Genomic DNA, 24,061 nt, shown 5'->3' on the forward strand with positions numbered 1-24,061 from the left:
GTTCCCTGATTAACCCTTCTAGCCACTGGGTGCCACTATTGATTTGTTTGGTTAACCAAACTGTAAAAAAACACTTTACTATGGGGCGGGGTGGGGGGGTGGGGGGGGCGGAATTCTCAGTGTAGATTACTTTGGTAAAGCAGGAAGTGAAAGCTGGACCCAAAAAAAAAGTCTGTATGTGTATATATATATATTTCCTTAGATGTATGTTGGTTATTTTTTTCTCCTGACTTCCTCTCACCAGACAACAACATACTTTTGTTTCTCTGTAGTATCTCCTCCTTGATCTCATAATGAATTTCAGAATAATGCTTGAGGTACTGCTTCAAAAATTATATTTTGTTTCCTAAAGTCCCTTCCCGCTCTCAAAAAAAGAAATATGTACAAACTCTGCTGCTTCATGATGTTTGAAATCATTGATACACGTCATCATCATCAATAACAAATGTTTATGAAGTACCTACTATGTGCCTGGGGCTGGGGAATAGAAAAACCAAGAGGTTCCTGCCAGCAAGGGGTTATACTCTCTCTATTCAAGGAAATATGACATACGGTCAAGCATATAAAGGTAGGGACTTCCCTGGCGGTCCAGTGGTTAAGACTCCGCACTTCCACTACAGGGGACACAGGTTCGATCCCTGGTCGGGGAACTAACATCCTGTATGCTGCCTGGTAAGGCAAAAAAAAAAAAGAAAAAAGAAAAAAGGATAAAAAGGCAAATAGGTAGGCAGGTAATTGTGGCCAAAACTACAGGTTGCTTATCCAAGGGTCCGTTCTCTCCTTCTATGCCCTCAAGGTCACTGCATCCTCCTCGATGGCCAAGCCCAAATTTTGTTCTGGTGTTCATCCTGCAGTGTGATCAGGGAAGGGGACCCCCTCGCATTCTTAGGGGGTGAGTTACGCTTGATCCAAGCCAACCATGATGACCTCATATTCTTTACCAAAGATTGGTGGAGCACAGCCTTGTGACCCAGTCCTAGACAATGAGACTGGAAGTAGAATGCACTACCCACAGAAAAGGAGGTGTCAGTTTCTTTAAACTGAGCCTGTGATGTCTGGAATTGCTTTAGTCATCTTTACACCATGAGGATCGTCACCTCCAACAAGCCGAGGGTAGTGGAGCAGAGAGATGCTACCCCCGCCCCCAGCCCACCCCCCAAAGTGAACCTGCCTCAGGAGTTCTCTTGTGAGACGCAGTCCCATTTTGTGAAGCCACTCTTAGCTGGGTCTTCCGTTCGTCGCAGCTGAAGGCACCCTGTCCGAAGCAATGGCCATGTATGCTGGCTGCCTTACATACGTTAGCTCACTGCTGTCCATCTGCCTGCGAGGAAGACGTTATCAAGCCCATTTTAGGGATGAAGCGATGGAGTCTGAGAGGTTAATACCACATCCAACGTCACACTGGTGGAGCCCTATTTTAAGCACCATCAGTGCTCAATAAAGGTTCAATGGCGGGGGGATCCATGGCCCAGCATGGGGTGCAGCTGAGTGGCTGAAGGGCACAGCCACTTGGTGGCCGGGAAACACAATCGTCTGTGGGACGCACCCTGTCCCAACCTTCAGACAATTCCTAGACCCTCCAGCCTAAGCATCTCCCAATTCATGCCAAACAACAGTTTTCTGGGTCTCACTGAAGAGCCTCTAATGGAAATCCAGGGTGAAGACTACCCTTCTGACCTGGAAGTCCTTCCTAAGATCTGACCTCAGACTCCCCCGTGGGAGAGCACAAGACAGCCCTGCCCTCTTCCTTCTCTTTAGCAGGAAGGAGAAACTGTGGCCTTGGATTCAGCACCCCGCCCTCCAGGCAAAGCCGCGACTGTGAAAAGAAATCTCTTTGGAGACAAAGACTGCCGGCTCCCTGCGGCTGTCAGCACCGAAAGTCCGGGAGCTCCGTTTCCAGCGTCCTTCACACTCCTTAGCCAAATGGAGAGCCCGCACAGCAAAGCGATGCTCGTGCTTTCCCTTTCTTTTGTTCAGCGTCCATTACAGGACGGCGATGACTGCTCAGCGGGCACACTTCTCTCTGGCTCGCCACCCAGCTCCGAAGCTGGGACTCGAGGGCTGTCCTTCACCCGGCGCCTCACCGCAGCCCATCCCAGCCAGCTTCCCGAGGGCGGTGTTCTAGGCGAGGAAAATTGCCCCCGAGATTGCTTAAGGCCCCTGGGGAAATGACAAGGAGAAATTAATCTTCCATTGCTAATCTTCCTACACGGCTGGATCAGAACTGTTGCCTGCAGGAGATCGTCGCCTGGCTCCCGCGGGGGCCCCGGATCCGTCCACACTGCCGATGGGCAGGGGGCAAGGCAGAGGAGGTCAGAAGGAGGCCCGGGGTGTGGTTCTCACACACCTTGCCCTGTGTCCCCGTGCCAGAATTCTCCACCAGTTTGAACCCAATCACTGATATGTGACCTTGATTGTCTGCCTACACTTAACCCTCCAGGTGCACAGGATCTGGACCCCGTTCCAGCCTCCACTTAGGGGCGCTCCGTCTGGGCTTCAGCAGCCCACCCCCTTCACACCCCAAGGCCTGGACCCGGGCCAGGCCCTCTGACTGGAGTCCTTATTTGTCACTGGTGTAATGACTTTCATGTCCTTGTCCCTGGCAGACCATGAGGACAGGTGCCTTATCTGTCTAATTCGCCACTGTACCTCCAGCACCTAACACGGCGCCTGGTATGTACTGAATACTCATAAATAGGTGTTGGGTAAAGGAAACTGTTCCTGGAGCTTCGAATGTGCAAAGCACTGCCTTGGGCACTGTGAATGAACACATAACTTTCATCATCATCATCATCGTCATCATCACGGCTAATTCACTTAATTTGCACCAATGGCACCAAGGATTAGGTACAATGATTCTCTCCATTTTACGGAGGAAGAAACTGAGGCACACACACGTTAAGTACCTTGCTCGATGCAGGTCATCCATTCCAGAACATATGTTCGTGGACCCCTATGCGATCACGCCTCCTGAACTATAGGCCCTCTTGGGAGGTTCCATTGCCTCCAACTAGACTGGGCCCCGTTTTAGGACAGGACAGGCCTTCCATCTCCTTGGTATTTTCCCCTAGCCCGGGGCAATCCAGGCTCTCAGTTAGTACCAGTGAACAACCGTACGCAATTCAGTCCAAAGAAATCCCAAGCCTAGTTTTCACGGGCTTGCTTTCTAAGACAAAACGAGACAGAAAGTAAAGAAGAAATGTAAATGACAGGGGAATCAGGGAATTGTCCCCCTAATTGGATAGATTCTTATCCTTTCGCTTCAGACCTTGCTCTCTCTGTCAATCTGAAGTAAGAAAGAAGGAAACAGAGGCTGGAAGGTGAGTGACGCAGGTCAGAGACTTGCCTGGGGTCTCCGAGGCCACCTGCATTCCTCAACCTTTAAGCCTGAGAATTCCCAAGAGGAGCCTCGTCCATCCCGCTTGGGAGAAGCCGTGGGATTTGGAGAGAGGCAAGAACAGGAGTGGGAGTTGGCGGGGCAGGGGCGGCTGTGCTGCTCCAACATTTGCCAGCCTGCTGCAGAGCAGCTTGACTCACCGGCTCCACGACTTGAAAATCTAGGTTGCAGCCACCACTGACCTTGGCACCCTGAGCAACTGCTATCAGTTAGGTCTGCATTAGGATGCAAGTAACCAAGCACTCCGTGAACGGCGTCCTCAACAAACCCGGGGGTTATACTCCTTACAAAAGAAGAAGTCTAGAATTAGCTGTCTATAGATGTGAGCCCGGTGACTTAATACATAAGGGACACCAGCGTTTCTGTTATCCTCTTGGCCTTCCCTTCTGGCCTCAAGACAGCTGCAGCACCTCTAAAAGCGTGTTCATGGTCAAGGCAGGAAGGTGGGGGAGGTATTCCAGCCCCAAAAATATCTGTTCCTTTTATAAAGAAGTGAAAGCTTTCCAAGAAAGTTTCCAAAAGACTTTGGCTTATGAGCCAATACCTGGCAGTGGGTCACGTGGCCACCTATAATTGTGCCCTTTCGCCTTACGTATCGGGGAAGGGGGTCGGGAATGGAGAGCTGCCCGAGGTTCCCCCCAAAGCAGAGCCTGAGATGAGAATTTGGGTGCAGGTCGCTTATTGGGAAGGTGACCCCGGGAAGCACGGTGAGGGAGTGGGGAGGTGAGATAAAGAGGAGAGCGTATTCAGGGGGTGTTGATGAGCAAGTTACCACTGAGGGCAGCTGCTCCACCCCACCCGGGAGCCCCTGACAGGCCATGTGGGGCACACATGAGAACACGTCCCCCGTTCCAAACACCCAACTTGGGGTAGCAGGGTTGAGAATTTCCCCAGGATGCTAACTCCATGGCATTTCCAGGTTGCATGCTTCCAGCAAGATCCCTGATGCCAAAGAAAGTCCATAGGCTGAGAAGAAAAGAGAGACGAGCCCTGCAGGCTTTCTAGAAAGAGCTCAGCGTACCTGCAGGTGAACTCAGAGGCGGGCTGAGGGGATGCGGAGATGGGCATCAATAGTGACGGGCTGAGGGGATGCGGAGATGGGCATCAGTTTTGCCAGAGTGACTCATTGGTATCCCCTGCTGTCCCTCCTTAACTGCACACCTCAGGGCCCAGTGCTTGGTGACCATGCCAGGGGCCCTCCCTTCAGCCCTCTCCCTGCTGGGTCCTTCTCTATATCCATCCTCTCCCCTCCACCACCTACCCTCAGATTGGCCCTTTGGTACTCCAGAAAGAGTGTGATGAACTTACACCAATATTGTAACAATATCTCAATAACCACAGTGTACACGAGGCTCCTTAGAGTTCACCATGAACCTTTACACGCATTATATTGTTAAAAACTCACAACGTTGCCTAGCAAGGAATCTGAGACTCAGAGAAGTTAAGTAATTTGCCCAGGGATACTCAGCTAATACACTGACCAAACTGGGTACCTTCTAAATGCTAATACTCCAAATATTAAGCTATTCCTACCTTGCCACATGCCTTCTGTTTTCCTGTCGTGAGTAGGCGCTCAATAAATATTTGTGTTGAATGGACTTTTGCACCAAAAAAAAAATTGCTAATTGTGGGAACTGTAGACATCAAAGGGTCCGTTCGGAAACGTGTTCTAGAATAAAATCCAAACTACTGATCCTAGCCAACATGGCCCCGCATGGTCTGGTAGTTACCCCTTTCCTTTCATCTCATCTCTCTCCTCCTGTCTACCTGCCCTCACTTCCACAGGTCACACCCTTCACTAATTACACTCCTGTACCTCGAATAGGCCATGCTCTTTCCTGCCTCTGAGCCTCTGTTTTTGCTGTTCCCTCTGCCTAAAATACTCTTCCCCTGGTTCTATCATTGCTGACTCTGACTCACCCTGAAGCTCTCAGGTTAAATGCTGCCTCTGTTGTCAAGATAGGAGTTCTCCTGAAAAACCCGTTCTTTTCTCCCTTGAGAAAAAAACTTCCAGTTTTTCACTGAACCCACGGTTTGACAGAATAAGGTCTACATTTCCCAGTTAGATGTGGCCATGTGACAAAGTTCTGGCCAATAAGGGGTAAAATGAAACGGTGGATACAATTTACAATAAATGCCCTGAATGTGGAGTCTGCCCTCAGAAGAGTAGCTGCCTCTTCCCTGCCGGCTGGAATGGGCACCAGAAGGCTGGGGCTCAAGCAGAGGAGACCAGGGATGGTTGCAAGCTACACGGAGAAGCCTCACATCCAACGTGGTGCCGGAGCCGCAGGGCAGCTACAGCCCAGGAGGCCTGGAGGCCAACAGCGTTCTCAAGCATGAGGAAATAGAGCTGTATAAATGTTTCCATCCCCAAGATGGGCACAGACGTGGTTGTGAGGCTGGAACACCAAGAGGCCTCTGGGTAGCGGTGAGGGAACTAGAGTGGACTTAATGAACCAGAGATGGTGGCAGCTCTAAAAAGATCAACGGCCAATGCACGGAGAAGAGAGGGTGTAGCAGACCGTAGTTGGAGAGTGGCCTCTACAACACTTATGAATTCACATGCTCTTCTAGTATGTGCCATTTCCCCCCTCAAGAGGTGGAGTCTTCCTCTCCACCTCTTGAAGTTCAGCGGGCTTTTGTGACCACCTTGACAAACGGAATGTGACGAAGTGATACCACACGATTTTTAAGGACTAGGTCATGAAGGGCAAATTGGCACACCCCTCCCCTCTCTCTTCATTTACCCTTAGAACCCAGCTGCCATGTTGTGAGGAAACCCAGACCACAGGCAGAGGCCACGTGTAGGCGTTCCATCTGACAGCCCCAGATGAGGTCCCAGATGAGGTCCCAGATGGCAGCCACCGTCTGAGGGGGCCTCGGAGAGATTCCGGCCCCCAGCCTTCAAGCTATCCCAGCTGACACCAAATATCTGCGAAGCCCTGCTCAAATTGCAGATTTTACAGGAAAAATAAATATTGTGTTCGTTGTAAGTTTTGGAGTGGTTTCGTATGCAGCTGGAGATGAATAACACAATTGGGCAGAAGTCAGCGAGTACCAATGGTGGCCTGTGGGCCCCTTCCTCAGGCCGGGACCAGGGGTCAGCCCTTGATTACCCCTGGGAGAAGGGAAGGAGGATGTGAGGACGAGGGAGTGCCACATTCACCCTGAGAGGGACCACCTTTAAACAGGAAGTGCTGAGCTGGGTTGAATTGGCACGCTGACAGTATTCACCATCAGTGGAAACGAGAGCTCAAGAGCAAAGGTAATTCTAGTTCATGCTGGCGCTTGAGCTTCCCTGGTGGCGCAGTGGTTAAGAATCCGCCTGCACTGGCAGGGGAAACGGGTTCGATCCCTGGTCCGGGAAGATCCCACAGGCCGTGGAGCAACTAAGTCCGTGTGCCACAACTACTGAGCCCACGTGCCACAACTACTGAGCCCGCGCACCTACAGCCCGTGCTCCGCAACAAGAAAAGCCACCGCCATGAGAAGCCCGCGCACCGCAACGAAGAGTAGCCCCTGCTCGCCACAACTAGAGAAAGCCCTCACGCAGCAACAAAGACCCAACGCAGCCAAAAATAAATAATTTTTTAAAAATACATAAATAAAAAATTCTGGCATTTTATTACCAATAAAGCAGAATTCCTTCGCCCTGCCCTGCCCTCCTCTCCCACCCTTACCCCCCACACACACTAGCATGGATGCTTGCTTTTAAAAATGCATGTTAATAAAAATTTAGAGGCTGAAAAAAAAAAAAAAAAAAAAAAGAACGAAAAAGGCAAATAAAGAGCATTAGTGTCTGCACACCAGACTTTGTGACCAAGCAAAAATTCCTACCCACTTTACAATCTGGGGCTGGATGTGTCCAACCACAACTCTGATTCTAGCCCCCGAGCAGACACTAAATTCACACATACAAAGACTAAGCCTGCACTGTCCCTTCCAGCAGGCAATCGTGATTCAGCGGTATCAAGTCTTGGTTCCTGGAACCAAGTGGGTCTCTGCTAAGTTCATTCCTCTGCCAGCCCAGCCCACCTGAGGCTTCTGGCAACGGGAGAGATGGGGAAAGATTCGTGCTGGGTGGAGAGCCCCATCCCAGCTCCATTCTTGGTGGCGGTAGGGAGCGCTTTGTGGCCAAGCTGCAGCCCCACCTGTCTGCAGCCTCTCGTCTTGGCCTCTGCACAGAGGGCCACATGCTGGCCCAGTGGCTTTGTGGACAATCCAGGCAGAAGGCGGTGGGATGGGCCAGATGTGCCTCCAGGCATCCCCCACCTTCCAGTCAGGAGACAGACGTTTTATGAATTAATAGTTTGGGGAAGGCAATCTTGCTGCAAGTACGCCCATGGTAATATCTACATCTTAAGTTTTTACACAATATATCTTTTTTACTTTGAGATACCTGAAACAGCTCTCTGTCCCCAAACATGCCTTTGGAACTCTTTGGTTTCCTCTGTGCACTAGCCGAGCAGCGCCGTATTTTTTCTTCCTCCCACAAAGTAGGTGCACATTCTCTGGAATAACACATGGGTGCCATTAATGCTCGTGATGTTTGGGGTCTGGTGTAAACCCACATTTTATCCATTGAACTATTTCTTTTTTCCAAAATAGTGAAAAGAAGTACAAAACACAAAAGCAATTACACGACTTAACTTTCCATCTCTGTCAAGCTGTGATTAAAAGTGGAAAATAATACTAGCACTTAGGTTTCTTTCTCGAAAGGCAAGAAGAAAAGGCAATTTGTCGCGATGGTTGTTTTTTCAATGCCATAAACTAGCAGTAAAGAGAAGTGGAGAGAATGATGGGGGTGCCTGAGAGCACAGGAGCTAAAACGAAAGGCCTTTTTCATGTGGGACAAGGGTTTGGTGAGCACCCAGGTCCTAGAGCAATGGGAGATGTTCCCCATCGTGTAGCTTGGGATAGTCGTTTAGCGTCTGATGGCTCATTCTGCGCTGGTAGAGTCCAAGAGAGATTCACTGTCATCTCGTGATTTATAATAAGAAACACAGATTTGGTCTGGTCCCCTTCTGGCACAGAGCTCCTAAAACCCTTGGAATTTCTTAAGTGCTGAGAGTGATAAAAGGTGTCTTTTGTTATGTTAATGAGATGACTTTTGGACACCTCATTAAGGATGGGAGCTGGTCACCAGAGGAACCAACCCTGTGCTTAGCAGGTTGGAACTTTCATTCCCACCCCCTGATCTCCTGGGAGGGAAGAGGGGAGGGAGGTTGAATCAGTCGTTGATGGCCAATGATTTAATCAATCGTGCCTGTGTAACGAAGCCTCCATAAACACCCAAAAAGACAGGGTTTCGAGAGCTTCCAGGTTGGTGCACTCGTGGAGACATGGGGGGAGTGGTGAGCCCAGAGAGGGCATGGAAGCTCTATGCCCTTTCCCCACACCTTGCCCTATGCATCAATTCCATCGGGTTGTTCCTGAGTTGTAGCCTTTTATAATAAACCAGTGATCTCGTGAGTAAAATGTTTCTCTGAGTCCTGTGAGCTGCTCTAGCAAATTAATTGAACCCAAGAAGGAGGTCGTGGGAACCTCTGATTTATAGCCAGTAGGTCAGAGGCACAGGTGACAACCTGGACTTGCAATTGGCATCTGAGGCAGAGGGCAGTCTTGTGGGACTGAGCCCTTAACCTGTGGGATCTGACGCTGTCTCCAGGTAGATGGTGTCAGAATTGAGTTGAACTGTAGGACACCCAGCTGGTGTCCCAGGCACTGCTTGTTGTTGGAGCAGGTGCGCGGGGGACCCCTCTCCCTCCATGCATTGGAATTGGAATCTGGGCACTTTCACTCACCAAGAGTCTCTACCAATGAGGAGGACGAACTGGCTCCGGGTTCACCACCAAGGCTGTATGATCTCCCCTGGATTCCCTGAAGATTTTTAAAAACAAGCTTGGAGAGGTCCTCCCACGGCCATTTAGCTCTAGTCTACCTACTTTCATCTGTCCTGGTTTGCATCTGTTGCCCTGGCCACAGTTTAGGCCCTCTGAGGTCTCCCACGTGCCCACGATCCTTGGGAAAGCGGTAAAGGAACATCCTGGTAAAAGTAAAGAGGCTTATATGATTCTGTATCACACAGGACTGCATTCAGCTGCCCATAAGAGAAACTCAACAACCGTGGCTGTTGGCTTAATGGTAAAGGCACTGATTTATCTCAGGCAGTAAGAAGTCGGGGTAATAGAGTCCAGGTCTGGAAGGGTGGCCCACGAAGGCCAAGAAGAAGCCTGCCTGTCTCCCCCTCCTCGGAACGTGGCAATGACGCGTGCATCTCCAGCCCCAGCCCCTCACTCCAGCCAAAGGAGAAAGCAGCAGAAGAGGCAATGATAGGTGACTTCTGACTGTGTCCCACTGGCTGGACTGGAGTCACACGGCCACCTCTCCTGCACAGATGTCTGGGAAAGCGCGTTACTGAACGTAGAGCCTTGCTCTAAAAGACTGTCAGCAAGAGGAGAGTTGAAATGGGTGTTTAGGGACCCAACAACCTACCATACCTGCCCTGGTCTCTTTCGGACTGATGGTTCCTTTCTGTCTTTCTTTTTTAAATGAGATGTAATCGACATATGACAGTATATTCGTTTCAGGTATACAACAGAATGATTCCATATTTGTATATATTGCGAAACGATCAGTACGATATAAGTCTAGTTAACATTCATTCCCATACATAGTTACACAATTTTTTGTGTGTGGTGAAAACTTTTAAGATCTATTCTCTTAGCAACTTTCAAATACTGCAATGCACTATTCTTAACTATTATTAATGTATAGCATAGTCACCACGCTGTACATTGCATTCCTATGACTGACCTATTTTATAGCTGGAAGTTTGTACCTTTTGAGCTCCTTCACCCATTTCACCCACACCCCCATCCCCTGCCTCTGGCAACCACCAATCTGTTCTCTATGAATTTTGTTTGGTTTGGTTTGGTTTTGTAGATTCTACATATAAGTGAGATCATACAGTATTTGCCTTTCTCTGTCTGACTTATCTTACTTAGCACAATGCCCTCAAGGTCCATTCATGTTGTCACATATGGCAAGATTCCCTTCTTTTTTTTAATAGCTGAATAATATTCATATATATATATATACACATATATATATACATATATATACATATATACATATATGCATACATATATATATATATATATACCCCACCTTCTTTAATGATGGTGTAGCTTCTGTCTACACTTTGCTTCAGTCAACAGGCTGGACCATGTGCAATTCAGAAATAGATCCTAACCAAACTCCCCAGGGTGTTTCTTAAGTCTTATTTTACTACTGACCTAGGGTTGAAAACCAAAAAGGCCGTGTTCGTTTTGTTGTTTGAGGGGCAGGAGTAGGAGGGAAGTATCCTATCAAACATAGAGGGGCTGAGAAACGCTTATACAGAATCTCCGCACCTCTGCCAATCTCAATTCTCATAGTAAGATTATTCAACATCCAAAGAATTGCTGAGCTAATTAACCTGTAGAGTAGTAAAAACTGCTTTCCGTGATAAGACATAGAAATCCCCATGGAAACTGGCTCACATACTGATTGGGGAATGTACTGGTTCACATACCCTTAAAGTCCAGAGTTAGATCTGGCTTCAGGAAAACCCTGACCCAGCAGCACCATGATATCTCCAGTGGCATAGTACCCCCTCCCCCATTTCACTGTTCTACCTTCCAAGGCACAGGTTTCTTCCTTAGGTTTGCTCCCCAAGGCAGACACCATTGATGCCCCATTCCTTACGCCCTGGACCTGCCTGAGTTCGCGGGCAGCTATGTGAGACAATTCTCTGTACTCTGACAACTTCCTTCCTCCAGCACCCACATATCTTTGATGCTCTGCCTGGATACCTTCTCCTACAACAGGGGAGCTGATGCTACTGCAGGCTGGGAATTGATACTGGGGAGACACCGCCTTTCTCCGCAGCTACATACATATGTGGCTTGCGTTATATTTCTATTGGACAGTGCTGCTATAGATTCTGTGCAAAGTACAGCCTGTGCACCAAATCTGGCCCACTACCTGTTTTTATAAATAAAGTTTTATTGGAACCCAGCCACACCCATTTGCTTATATATCGTCTGTGGTTGCTTTGGCTGCAAGGGCAGAGATGAGTAGTCACAACAGAAACTGGCCTGCAAAGCCTGAAACTTTTCTTCTCTGGCCTGTCACAAAAAAAGTTTGCCGATCCCTGATAGAGGATATTGACCCTAAGGATATTTCTAGGCTGCAAAAATATTACTGGCTTTCAGGAAAGAAGAAAGGTTTGGTTATTTTTGGAATATATGAAAAATACATATTTAATATGTGTGTGTGCACATCACGTGCGACTGGTGTGTGTGTGTGTATTTTGGGGTGGAAAAGGGAAAGACGGAAGCCATGTGGAAATTAATGCAGACAGCAATGTGGACCCTTCAGCAGAACATTGAAGTCCCTGCTTCCAAGTGATGACTGACCTGACGTAAATTTTGACTAAAGTGAAAAGCGTTTCTAACACACTCTTAACAACTTGCCAGAGAAGTACAAAAAAAAAAAAATTCTTATTAGGCTCAGCGTGGCAAAGTAACTTGCTCAAAGTCACACAGCTTGTGGTCTCCGATCTTCTTTTAAAGGAAACTATCTTAAACCTCCCCTTCTCCCCCCAAAAAAGGTTACCAAATAAAGTAAAGGTGACAGAATATAGCTATTATTTCAGTCTGCCCAGAACACATTCTCATACCCCTTCTGCTGAGACCACCCCTACCACCTTTGATGAATCACTCTAGCCCTAGGCGTCTGGTATGTGGCCGTAATAACATCCCTGCCTACGTCCCCAGGAATGAACACATAAAGTAGGCTAGAGCTACTCTACTTCCTCCCGGACAGAGCAGTTGGCTCAAGAGGTAGGCATGTGACCCAAGCCTGGCCAATTGGAGACCTTTCCCAGAATTTTCTAAAGAGTGGTAGCTGTAAGAGTGTAATCCTGGGCTCTGTATTCCACTTACAACCGCTATGGAACAAATTATGTCAAAGCATAGTGGCATAAAAGAACCATTTATCATGCTCACAGATTCTGTGGATCAGGAATTTTGACAGGGCACCATGGGGAGGACTTGTTCCTGTTCCCCAATATCTGGGGCCTCAACAAGAAGGACTCAATGGCTGGGGGCCAGAGTCATGTGGAGTCATCTTCACTCACATGTGGTAGCTGATGCTGGCTGTTAGATGGGACCTCAGCTGGGGCTCTTGGCCAGAACACTTTCATGTGGCTTCTCCATGTAGCTTGGGCTTCCTGACAGCATGGCAGCCTCGGACTTCTGCCATGGCAGCTCAGGACTCCAAAGGCAATGTTCCAGCAAACGAGGCAGAAGCTGTATCGTCTTTTATGACCTAGCCTAGAAGTCACACAGTGTCACTTCCACTGTCGTCACAAGCCCACCCATATTCAGAGGCAGAAAACACAGACCCTACCTCTCAACGGGAGGAATGTCAAAGTCACACTGTAAGATGAGCAGCTGGGATGGGAGATACTGTTGTCATCACTTTTGGAAAATATAATCTGTCGTTCTCTTGGTAGTCATTTTCTCTGCAAAAACAAGGCCAAGTGCATCAGTGAGGGACCATGGAAAGAGGATCCGGCAGGTGAGGCCCTGGTTCTTAGAATCACTCTGTACATTTTAGAAGCTACGCCAGTCATCTGACCCCAAAGATTTCCTTTTTGCTTAAAAAAACTTTAAATGGGTTTCTAACACCTGCAACCATGAGTCTGGCTGATAAAATAAGTTAATTATTGATTTTGAAACTGAGAGAAGATTTCATTCATTCACCAAATATACATAAATATGTATACATGGTAATGTGCTAAGTACTGTGGGGGAAGACAACACCATGAGTAAGACACAGCCCTGAGTCACCCACAAGGGGTTTACAGGCTGTATTAGCTCAGGTTGCCATAACAGAATACCACAGACTGGGCGGCTTAAACAAGAGAAATGTATTGTCTCACAGTTCAAGAGGCTGGTAGCCCAAGATCAAGGTGTCGGCAGGGTTGGTTTCTCCTGAGGCCTCTCTCCTTGGCTTACAGACGGCCACCTTCTCGCTGTGTCCTCACGTGGCCTTTCCTCTATGTGTCTAAATTTCCTTCTCTTATAATGACACCAGCCAGTTGGGATTAGAGCTCCCTTCATGGCCTCATTTCAACTTGATCACCTCTTTAAAGGCCACATTTCCCAATGCAGTCACATTCTGAGGGATTGGGGGCTCAGGCTGCAACATATGAATTTTGGGGGTGGACACAATGCAGTCCATAACACAGGCTTTTAGGGATGATAACTGTGAGAGACTGGAGTATTGTTCAGCAAATATTTACTCCCCTCCCCCTCCCTCTTGGGCTGTTGTGCTCCCCTGCTCCACTGACCTTGGGCTTGACCCTGTGACTTGCTTTAGTCAATGGAATGTGAGCAGATATGATGCCAGCAAAGGCTTTAAAGGTGCTTGTGTTGTTTGGCCTGCCTTTTGCTCTCCGGTGATCTGCCATAAAATGAGGATGCTCCAGGGAGCTGCTGGGCCAAGGAGGATGAGGAGACGTGGAACAGGCCTGGACCCAAGCTACCGAGTACAGCCAAACTCAACTGAGATCATCAGAACCCCAGCCCCCGACCCCTACCCCGTGAACAGGAAATAAACATTTTAAGCTGCTGAGTTTGGGTGTGCTTAAAACTTTTGTTACACAGCATGACTGCAGCAATAGCTGACTAATGTGATAAGTAATAAAGTAAATTACTGCGCCATGTAGACAAAAAGCTTTTCCTCTATGCTGAATTTTATTTGACCAAAGATTTCAAATAGACAGAACTCCTTTTTTTTCTAATGGTTAAACAGATGAGCCATACATTATTTTGAAAATCTAACGTACTTGACATGGAGGAGAAGATTTTTCCAAACACACTGCATGTTTTTACTTTCAAGAGGATTATTACTATTTCGTGAGTGTCAGCAAGGCACTAAGCGCTGACCTGGGATTCCAGGAAGCACAGTTCATGTCCAGAAACCTCAATACTGGAGTCACCTAAGGACCATCAGACAGATGAGGTCATAAGCTAAGAATTTCTTAAATATGTGAAAGGATTGTGAGTAATTATGTAATTATGTTGGTGATTAAAAGACCAAGTTGGCATACCTTCAGTCTCAGGTATGGTTCCCTACATATTTCCAAATTGAAATGTCTCAAAGCTTGCACGGCCCTGGTATGTCCAGTTTCTTATTTCTAATCCTAGGAATCTGCTCCCGAGGTTGGAGGCTCATCTTACACCTAGTGGGGTCCAAACACTGGAAGCACCATTTATCCATTCTTATCTTCCTGATAACCTGCCAGGATCTAAGACTTATAATCAACTGCATGGGATTTTGAACATTAGTTGAAATGACACTTTATATGGCCTCCGGATCGTCTGTTTTATTTCATTTAGGCTCACCCGTTTCCATTGCATCTATAAGCAAAGGTCATGACCTCTTTTGAAAAGGGCTCAACGGAAGGGAAAATAGCAAGTCTACATGTTGAAGTAAAAGAATTTGGTTCATAAAATAAAACTAAGGCGACAGAAGGCAAAGGGAGTTTCCGCTCTTTGAAAAGGGGCTTTCTCAGCACAAGCTTGGAAAAAAATGTTGATGATTTATGCAAATTAGAGAGGAAACGTGCCCCGAGGGATCTTGGCGCAGAAGCTCAAGTCGGAATTCTGGATTCGAGGCTGGCGGTGTCTCTGATTCACTCTGTGACTGGGGCTGAGCCATTGAACCTCTCTGTTTCTAAATACCCTCATCTATAAACGCGGGCTAACAACCCTGTTCTTCCTGCCCCTGAAGGGGAGGCAGTAAAAATGAATGCAATGTCGAGGAATTACTTCTAAGAGCCATCGATTAGAACTACAGCATATGGTCTTCATGGGAGCTTGTTTCTGCCACAGATTTTTCCCTGGTCCCTATGATCACTCCAGCTAGAGTGCCGCAGAAATCAACTTCTCTCTTCCGCTATCTTCACGTGCCGCTCTTAAAAGCACAGAGGTCCTCAAAACAGAACTCCTGCCTGCTCTGGGCGTGCATTACGAAGCCATGGCTCCTGGCTCTTTTCGACACAGGGCCACGCAGCCCATATTTTCCGAGACGGTGGTGATTTAAACTGTTCTGTCCCATTGTCAGACCGTGTGTCGTAACATGTGTCAGATCATGTGTCCTGATCATTGCTTCAGAAAATACGGTCACTCACACCTTCACGGGAAAGGAAGCACCTGGTTGTTGCCTAAAGTCCTCTTTGGAAACGGATGGGAATAAGCAATAAAGCTGTAGGGACCAACTGATCGATTGAGCAGTGGATATAGAAATAGTGGAGGGGGAGGGGGGAGAGTGTTCATTTGACTCAATCATTACTACGTGCCAGGGTCGGGTGGGGCGAGTTGTCTGTTTATTAAGTAGCTAAGTTTGTGCTGGGCCCTGGGCTAACAACTGCGGTTACAGAAACTGATAGACAACATCCCTGGCCTTGGCATCTTACGGTACAGTGAGGAACAAAGGCAGGTAGCAATGAACAAGCCAAGGGCGTGCTTTCAGGCTGTCACGAGAGCAAGGACAGTGTGTGGCAACACGGGGAGAGCTTCACAGAGGTGGTGCCACCACAGCTGAGTACTGAAGGACGAGCAGAAGCTTACGGGGGTGGGGGGCGGGGGTGTGTGCTAAGAAGGAGCAGGCATTCCAAGCAGGGGGGCCCTGCGAAGACCTAACCGCAAGCTCTGTTGGTGTCCCACCCGTGTCCCTCCACCTGACCCGGAAGGCACCTGAAAAGATTTCCCAAACACAATGAGGACTTCCTGAAACCATCAGAGGGAGTTCTCAGGCCGCTGAAGCATGCTCAGCTGGCCACCATATGGGCGAGCAGATCCTAAGTGCTTAGCTTCCCAGAAACAACCCTCAGCTAATGCGGAATGAGAGCTGGGGTGTGCTGGAGCAGTGGTACTAGCTCTGGAGAGCCTGAGAGCCTGACTGTTACATATTCAGAAAATTTGCAAGCCAAGTGTTAAAACATTGGTAGCTTCCAATCAGCCACACTGGGAATATTTATATCGTGGCCACTGGCAAACACTACAAATTGGGACTTTCTTTGTTCTCCCAGAAAGCTGGTTTACCAGCTGGATGGGAGTTGGTGGGTAAATACTCCAGCTTCCTCACCCCTCACCGGGGCAGTGCTGAGGGGTGTGCTACACAGGATCTCAGAGAGGCACCAGCAGAATTGAGCCCCAGTTGCCCATATCGGTAACCTGCTCACAAACGTACCGTATATTGGCCTTCCTCCCTTCCCTGTCTTGATTCTCATTCCCTCACTGTGCTTCCTGGGATCACCTCTCTTATGGCCCCAAATCCTTAACCAAGGTGTCTCCGGTCTTGAAAGATTTTAAAGAGGGAAAAGGCAGCAAGATCAAGTTTGTGTTTGAGGAAGGTCCCCTCCCACTGGGGCCTGTGTGACAGATGGAAACAAAGGGAGGCAGGAGGATGGTAGTGATGGTTTCGAAACATGAATGTACTTAACACCACTGAATGGTACACTTACAATGGTTAAGATAGTGGGTTTTATATTATGTGTATTTTACCACAATAAAAAAAATGGGGGGAAAAATTGAGGGGGGAGAACCAAGAACTAGGTCAGCGGGCGAGTCCAGGGAAGAAATGATAAGAGTGTTGGACACCCATGGGAGATGCCACCCACAGAGAACACGATGAAGCTGTCCTTGCCACAGCACTGCTTGTGGATCAAACTCTGAGCACGGCCGATGTTGTAGGAGCAGATACCAGAAGAGGAGGACGAGACCCAAAGGAAGATTGTATCAAGGAAGACAAGGTAAAGGGAATGTCAAGAAGGAAGTGTCACCAGGGTCACAGGCCAAAGAGAAGTGGTTGTGAGGATTAAGTAGGTTAGGGTTTAGTAGCTGATACAAACTTCTCATTGACTCCTCACCAGAGCCCTACATTAAATTCAGTGACCTTGATGAACTCCCTTATTAATTCTAATAGTTGGATTGTAGGTTCTTTTGGATTTTCTATGTGCACGAGCATGTCATTTGAGAATAATGAGAGTTTCACTTCTTCCTTTCCAATCTGGATGCTTTTTCTTTCTTTTTCTTGCTTTATTGCACTGGCTATGACCTCCAGAATAATAATGAATAGAAAGAGTGACAGCAATCATCCTGTCTAGTTCCTGATCTCAGGGGGGAAGCTTTTAATATTTTACCATTAAATACAGTGTTTGTTGTAAGCTTTGTTTGTACATACTCCTTATCAGATGAAGGAACTTCCATTCTCTTCTAATCTTGCTAAACGTTTTTACCATGAATGGGTACTGAATTGTATTTCTGTATTTCTCTGGGTGACCCTGGGAAAGTAACTTAAACTGTAAAATGACCTACTGCTTTTGCATTAGATATAGCTGGTTTCAAATTCCAGCTGTACCATTTTCTAGCTGTGATTCTGGGCAATTTAATTAAGTTTCCTCATATAGAAAATGGAGACAATTATAACTCCCTCATAGGAATCTGAGATTATTTTTTGTAAGTTCAAGAGCCCAAGAGGCTGGTTTTGAAGCAGGACTAGGATTTAACATCCAGAGCCTATGGAATTAGCTCTCTGCAGAGGTTGATGTTCCCAAGAGCCTTTCCATCTCCTGCCCCTTGCTGAGGATTTCCCAGAATACTTCTGATGATGAACTGGGGATGGACCTGAGCTCTCCCAACCATGTCCTTGCACTTTGCCCCCCAGGACTAAGGGAACAAACATATAAGTGGTTGGTCCACTGTGATAGCTAGTCTCCAAAAATGCCCCCACCCATGACCCATGCATCCTGGTATTCACACCCTCATGTAGTCTCCTGCTTTTGAATCTGGGTGAGCTTCTAACTCTCCTGTAATGAGGTGAACCCGCAGAAGTGATACCACATGATGTCCAAGGCTAGGTCAGAAAAGGCTTTCTAGATTCTATCTTGGTCTTTTGGAACTTGGGCAACCACGGAAAAAGTGATACTATCCGAAGACCACCATGCTGGAGAGGCCACAGATAGGAACCACATTCTACAGTCCCAGCTGAGCCCAGCCTTGGAGCCATCCCCACCAAAGCACTACACTTGTGCATGAAGCCAACTTGGACCCTCCAGACCAGCACATCCACCACCAGAGTGCCACCGAGAGCCCCTAGTTGGCCCCACATGGAGCAGAAGAATCACCCATCCTAGTCCCGTCCCAATTCCTGGCCCACAAGATAATGAGATACAGTAACATGGTTGTTATTTTGAACCACACATTTGGGGGTTGTTCATTGTGCAGCGATAGATAACTGGAATATCTACCTTATGTGTTTAGTCTTTAGTCATGGAAATACGCTAAGCAAACCTGTCTAGTGCTCAAAACCTATGACATCCATCTCGTTTGACCCTATTCTAACCACTTAAGTTAACCAGATTCAAGTATGCCGTATCGAAGTACTGAGAAAACAGTCAGAGAAGGAAGTTGTTTCACTCAAAATCCTCTACATGCCTTTGTGTCTTAAATACTTCTATTAACGAGAAGAGGTGTAAACAGATAATCCTTATAGCAACTTACAACGTTGGTACCATTAGGTCCAGCCATTTTTTTAAGGTTGAAGAAACGAAGCCTCAGAGAGAATAACTAACCTGCCCAGGGACTTCCCTAGTGGTCCAGCAGGTAAGACTCCGCGCTCCCAATGCAGGGGGCCCAGGTTCGATCCCTGGTGGGGGAACTAGTTCCCACATGCATGCCGCAACTAGTCATGCCACAATGAAGATCCTATGTGCCACAACCAAGACCTGGTGCAGCCTAAATAAATAAATATATTTTTTAAAAAAACTACTCGCCCAGTATCACACAGCGAATTAAACGGCAAAGTTGGGACTGAAACCCAACACTATAAACTGCAAACCAAGCTTTTTTTTTTTTTTTTTTTGGTCTGGGTTGGGGCACTTTTAGCTGGTAATCAGGGGAAATCATTCATAGTAGCACAAGGAACAGAAGGGAACTGATGAGAAGAACTCAGGAGCAGAAGTACAGGCAGGTCCCCACAGCGGGCAGGAGCCGGGCACTGGACGCCCTTCAGGAACCAATCTTGCCCTCTCTGGGGCCCTGTTTCTGAAGGCACTCTGTTTTTTACCGCATTTCTTTATTATTCTCTGCCTTTCTGCAGACTGGCTTTCCCTGGCCTGGCATCCACAGGCTTGAACGCAATGGCCCCACGGTCAGACAGGGCTGACTACATCATTTGTGGGGCCCAGAACAAAACTAAAATGCAGGGTCCCAGCCAGGGGCTGGGACCTCACTCTCCCCTTCCCCCGCACGCCCACTGCCTCCACCCAAGGTACTCGCTGGCCTCCAAGGGATCACAACCTCCATGCTGGGACACATTCGGTGCCTGGATCCTCCGTGGAGGAGAGGACCCTGCCATGTGTCCGGCCAAAAGTGCTGCCACCTTGCCCCACCCCCAAGGCACCGTGAGGCTCCCCAACCCTGACCTTCCCAAAGCTAGTACCCAGGGGCAAAGGGTGGTAGCAGTCCCAAGGCCAGGGTGGTGTGTGGGAGGCCAAGCAGGGCCAGGGTCACGAGGAGGTGGGGAGCTGGCATCCGAGGACCCATCTCAGGAAGGTGAGCCGGGGTGCAGGGCGGGAGGTGGAACCATGCAGCCAGCCCTGCCCTGACTGACCAGCTTTCTCTCTCCTGATCCCCCATTTCCAGGGGAAAAAAAAAAAAAAGAACAGAACTGGCTCAGCTAGGGGCAGATTCCACCTGCACCTACAGCAACATAGAGGCTGCTGGCATCCCAACCCCACGGAGGAGACAGAGGGCGGCTCTCACAGAACTGGGATGTGAACCAGGGAACAGAGCCCAAAAGGTCCCTCTCAAACTCTCTCCTACCACCTACTAAGTGATGTCATACTGTCTGTCACATACCCTGTGAGTATATGAGCAGAGGTGGCTGGCTGGCCACCCCAGTAGCCATCCCCCCTTCCGTAGTAACCTGAGGCAGCAATGGCCTCAAGCTAAAAGGTACCATTCCTCGGCCTCCCCTGCAGCAAGAAGTGGCCAATGAGACATAAGTAGAAATCATTAGGTGGGACTTCTGAGAAATCTTTAGAAAGGAGGCTGACTCAGCTGGATGGGGGTGTCCTTATCTCCCCTTGTCTCTCCCCTTCTTGCTGCTTGAACGATTCAGATGGAGGAGGCGAGTTTGGGGAGGGTGGGTTCCATTGTTCCACGAGGAGTCCTCAAGGGTCTGAATTAAGGATGGTCGGATGAGGAAGAGCCCAGGATAGACGTTAAGGAGGTAGGACCTACAGGATTCGACGGTCGGGACCACATCCGGTACCTTGCGCGTGCCAAGCGAAGTAGAATGTAAGCTCCGTGACGCAGGGGCTGTGTCTCTGTCGCTTACCATTGCACACCCTGGGCCAGCACAGTGCTGGGCACCAAGTGCCTGATCCCTAAGTGTGTTCCAATAGATGAATGAAGAATGAAGGAAGCTGCCCCAGGAGTCATTTGGGGGCTTGACTCCTAATGGTTCAGGCGCACCCGTCCCCAGGGAGCCCCTTGTACCCATGGAATGATTCCCAAGTACGACTTCTCTTGCTCTGTGCCACCTGTGAGCGCCCGCCATCCCCATGCTCAGACCCAGGCTGGGTTTTTGGGGACCCGGAGGACGAAAGCCATAGGAATGCCACCCTGCTCCGAGCTTTTCCCAACTCTGGCTCTGATGTGGTTTGCAGGCCAAGTTAATGCCCCTGTTTCCACAACATCACTTCCTCTGCAGCGTGAGAAAAGAGGAAGAAAACTCGCTCTGTGACTCTCCTCTTCCCCCAGGGAAAGCACAAAGCTGTTGGAAACAATAAAAGCAGCCCTGTGTAAAGGGGAGACTTTTGTCTGTGCAGTCAGGGGTTGCTGCGCCCGCGACTTCCTGCAGGGACATTCGGCAGCTTTGCAGATAAATAAATGCTCACATGCAGAATGACCAGCCTAGAACACTTCTATGAGTCTTTTCTCCTCCCCAGGCTGTACACAGATAATAAATCATATGAGCGTCCTGAACCTCTGGTTCAGCATCACTTGTCACCAGTTCCCCCTGCACGAGGGGTAAGTGAATTTCGGCAAGAGTGTGTGCAGCTACGATCTGACCAAGTAGGATTGAGGCCTGTGGCCTCCTTGGAAATCCCTTGATGTTTCCAACCTGGGCTGGCCACAAGCTGAGGTCACAGGGTCCTGCTGGTCCCTCCAGACCAGACTGTAAAAGAGGCGGCTGAAACCCCAGCCTTCTAATCAATATTGGGTTGTTACTTAGAAAATAAACGCTTTCATTTCTTGGGTAATTATCATAGGAACATGAGCCAAAATAGACAACTGTCAGAAAGAGAGAAAGACAAAGGAGGAAGGGAGGGAGGAAGGGAGGGCGAGAGAGAGAGAGAGAGAGAGAGAGAGAGAGAGAGAGAGAGGGAGAGAGAGGAGGGAGGACAGACTATATCACTAATCAGAAACAGAGGCTAGCCATTTTCCTCCTCCATGTTCTGCCTAATATAGTGACTTACACCACAGAGGCATTCAACAGATGTTGGAGGAATCAAACTGGAAGGGAGAAAGTTTACTTTCAGGTAACCGGAAATGAAATTTGTCCTCATTTCAGGCTGCCCAATTAGTGACACAGAAGGAACAACTTGTTAGGTTTAGAAAACGGGGGCGGGGGGGGGGAGATGGCGTATGACAATATGGATTACCTGAATATATGCATTTTTAAAACTCGCATCCTCTCTTTGGCTACCGGAAGGAGTAGGACAGCCCAGAGCACCAGCGGCAGCTCTCCCAATGGCAGATACGGTCCCGCTGCCCAGCATCTCGGAGCTGTTGGTTGAGGTAGATGACTGCCTTCCAAGAGATGTGACCTCACAGCTGGTGAGGGCTGGGACTCTGGAACACGCTGCACAGACGCACGGATCATGGTGTTCCTTATGTGGTCTGTGAATTAAAAGATAACCACTGAGCTGCAAGTCACGCTCCCCCCACGCCAACACCACCACCACCAGCCTGTGGAAGGGAAGTCAATGAGCCACGTTTGGTGGGTGTATACTCTTTTCCTGGGATATGTTCAGAATCACTTCAAATGCAGCTCCAGGCTGCCTGACCCTGAGCAGAAGCCTACGGAGAAGGAACAGGGTAGGGAAAATGGCTGAGATCAAGTACAAGCTGCTTTGGGTATGTGCCCCAGCAAGTTCAAACGCTGCCAGGCTGATTGGCTGGGGGGAGGGGTGGGAGGTTAATATATTTTTGAATAAGAGTTTCCTGTTATCTGCAAACAGTCACAAAACAGCTAGAGATTTTATTAAGGTAAAACAGTCCTCTTAGAAGGAGCAGTGGTTGGGGCTGTTTTCTCTAAAATCACTTGCCATCAGTGATTCTGTCAATCATTTATTCAGACACCCATTCATTTCACCATTATTTATTAAGGCCTACTGGGTACCAGTCACAACGCAACGTGGAAAATATGTAGCCCTCAAGTGAACACTAAGTTCTGTAGATGGGTCTGTACTTTTGATTCCAATGTGAGTACTAGCATAATGTTTAACCACCCCGGACTCCGGGACACCTGGGTTCAAATTCCTACTCCTACTAAGTCATTTAGCTTGCTGGGTGACTGATAGAGTCAATTAACTGACCTTTCTCTACGCCTCAGTTTCCTGATCCGTAAAGTTCAAGGGCTTGTAAAGTACTCGGCACAGCGCAGAAGTGGGAGCTACTATGACTATTCAGCGCAATCCCTCCACCCCACCCCAGCTCTGATCCGTGCCGCACTCCACCGCTCCGTGGTATTTCGGAGGCTGTCCAGGCCCTCCGCCGCTGGGCCGTGACCCTGGAAATCAGGTCAGGCACCAGTCAAGGCGGCGTGTGTGTGTGTGTGTGTGTGTGTGTGTGTGTGTGTATGTGTGTGTGTGTGTGTGTGTGTGCGCGCGCGCGCGCGCGCCCGCGCGCGCCCGCGTGTTGGGGTGGGAGTGGGGGGGTGGCTTTCTTTGCGCGCGGCTTTCCCCAGGGCCTCTGGACAGTCTAAAAACTCACTTGGGAGGAGAGGAATGAGCGTGAAGTGGCTCTTTCGATCTGAGACACCCCCTCCCGGAGGAATCACCCCCTCCCCCCAGCCCAGCGCGGAGTGAAATCTTAGAAGCCGCCGCTGCCGGGTTTGAACAGAATGCCGGAGTCGGTGGAAGCTGGAGCTGGTCGGCCCGAAGGTCAGCGAGTTGTTTTGAGTTCTCGTACCCGGAAGGGGGGGAGGCAAGGAGGAGAGGACGCCGGGGCCCGAGAGACCCCGCGTCAGAGCAGAAATTGTTTGTGCTCCGGAACAGGCAGATAGGCGGAAGCCGCGACGGGGGCGGGTCACGTGCGGCGGTGGCGGCGCAGCTGGCGGGGGAGCCGGGCTGGGACAAGGGCTGGGACAAGGGCCGGGCCGGGCGGGGGTGGCACGGGGCGGCGGCTTTCGCAGCCGAGGGTGGAACCGGCGTACTCCGGACGCTGAGAGCGAGTAGTGCCCCGAGCCCGGGGCGAGGGAGGTGCGCGAGTTATGGAGGGGCTGGGGTGGGAGACAGCGTGCTCGGAGCTCCGC

At 49.0% G+C, this 24,061-nt stretch overlaps 1 protein-coding gene and 1 long non-coding RNA gene across 2 annotated transcripts in view; one reads left to right on the forward strand and one right to left on the reverse strand.

Moving 5' to 3' along the window:
* LOC117310415 (uncharacterized) overlaps positions 1 to 24,061 on the reverse strand; it is a 261,394-nt gene that overhangs the window by 236,236 nt on the left and 1,097 nt on the right. Inside the window, exons 2-5 of the long non-coding RNA XR_012329167.1 lie at positions 22,188 to 22,425; positions 12,582 to 12,968; positions 9,202 to 9,443; positions 7,797 to 7,908 (exon numbers count right to left, since the gene is read on the reverse strand). This is a non-coding gene — a long non-coding RNA (uncharacterized lncRNA). The remainder of the gene's footprint in view (positions 1 to 7,796; positions 7,909 to 9,201; positions 9,444 to 12,581; positions 12,969 to 22,187; positions 22,426 to 24,061) is intronic.
* BCOR (BCL6 corepressor) overlaps positions 23,550 to 24,061 on the forward strand; it is a 116,216-nt gene continuing 115,704 nt past the window's right edge. Inside the window, exon 1 of the mRNA XM_073798868.1 lies at positions 23,550 to 23,690. The gene's annotated coding sequence lies outside the window, so the exon portion shown is untranslated. The remainder of the gene's footprint in view (positions 23,691 to 24,061) is intronic.

Source organism: Tursiops truncatus, chromosome X, assembly GCF_011762595.2.
Source record: "Tursiops truncatus isolate mTurTru1 chromosome X, mTurTru1.mat.Y, whole genome shotgun sequence".
NCBI classification, from domain to species: Eukaryota; Metazoa; Chordata; class Mammalia; order Artiodactyla; family Delphinidae; genus Tursiops; species Tursiops truncatus.